The 1,184-nt window shown below is 45.2% G+C and overlaps 1 protein-coding gene across 2 annotated transcripts in view; it reads left to right on the top strand.

Moving 5' to 3' along the window:
* Positions 1-1,184, top strand: part of LOC118414613 — a 26,728-nt gene that overhangs the window by 18,295 nt on the left and 7,249 nt on the right. The window lies entirely within an intron of this gene.

Here is a 1,184-nt window from a genome sequence, read left to right as displayed (position 1 = left end):
AATCCATTCCTCCCTTTCTTGACTTATCCTATACCAACATCTGAAACTAAATCAGTGTACCCTTTCCAGGTAGAAAGGAGGGTCTGCATGGGGGGGTCTTGGTAACGCTTAACGGTGAATCCAGGAGGCCCGGTAACGCTTAACGGTAAATTCAGGAGGCCCGGTAACGCTTAACGGTAAATTCAGAAGGAGTTACAAAGCATAACACTAAAGTAACATTGCCGTGCATTCCTATCTATACAACGCTAGAGTAGTTATATCAATTGGTCAAAATGTCTGACTATAAATGACATTGTGAGAAGCAAAAGGTGCCCAGAATCCGGAGGAATGACAGGGACAATGCCCATGACATCTGTAAATTGACGGAGGCAGAGTTCCTGGCTCGCCACAGAGACGGCGGCAGCAAATTTCTTATGAGGGGGATTGAACTATTGTTTCAGCAAATGGAGCGCCAAAGGCGCGACGCATTCCAGGGGGGTCCGGGGGTATGCTCCCCCGGGAAAATTTTAAAATCAAGACCCTATTAAATGCTATTTCTTGCATTTTTCGGCAAATTTTGCCGACCGACTAAGCTAGGTTGATTTTGACATTTTCAAATTACACATGGTTATAGCTTTGGCCTCCACCCCCAGAGCCCCCGACATAGTTTACCATTTCGAGCTCGGAAAGCACGAGACGTTGCAATGTAAGTCGGGGAAAATCTGGACCGCCTGAAACGCCATTTACTGCATTTTGAAGAACAGATTTTGTTGTAAGACGAAGCTAAATTAAATCACACTATTGGAGAGAAAACGTTTCTGTGCGAAAACCCACGCCCCAAACATTTTCGCCATGTCGTCGTGAGCGCCAAAGGCCAAGCCGTTGCAAGGGAGGACCGGAGGAACCTCATTTTCTGCATTCTAGGGGTAACGTTACTTTTTGCCCGAAAATAAGCAAAGTTTGACACTGAAATCTGTATGAGTGATAATTGAGTGAGGGCGACGCTTCCGCAACATATTTTACCCTGTCCAGAGCCGAAGGTAGGGAGGCTCGCAGAAATTTTGAAATCTGTGGACACTTTGAAACGCCATTTCCTGTATTTTCAGGGGTTCTATCTGGTATTTGAATTCGTGTGTATAACGAGTTACGAAGAATTTCTTGGCAACGCTTAACGGTGAATTCGGGATAACAAATAACGATTAACG

Source organism: Branchiostoma floridae, chromosome 4 (assembly GCF_000003815.2).
Source record: "Branchiostoma floridae strain S238N-H82 chromosome 4, Bfl_VNyyK, whole genome shotgun sequence".
NCBI classification, from domain to species: Eukaryota; Metazoa; Chordata; class Leptocardii; order Amphioxiformes; family Branchiostomatidae; genus Branchiostoma; species Branchiostoma floridae.
The sequence above is the reverse complement of the archived record's forward strand: the minus strand, read 5'-3'. Positions and strand labels throughout refer to the sequence as shown.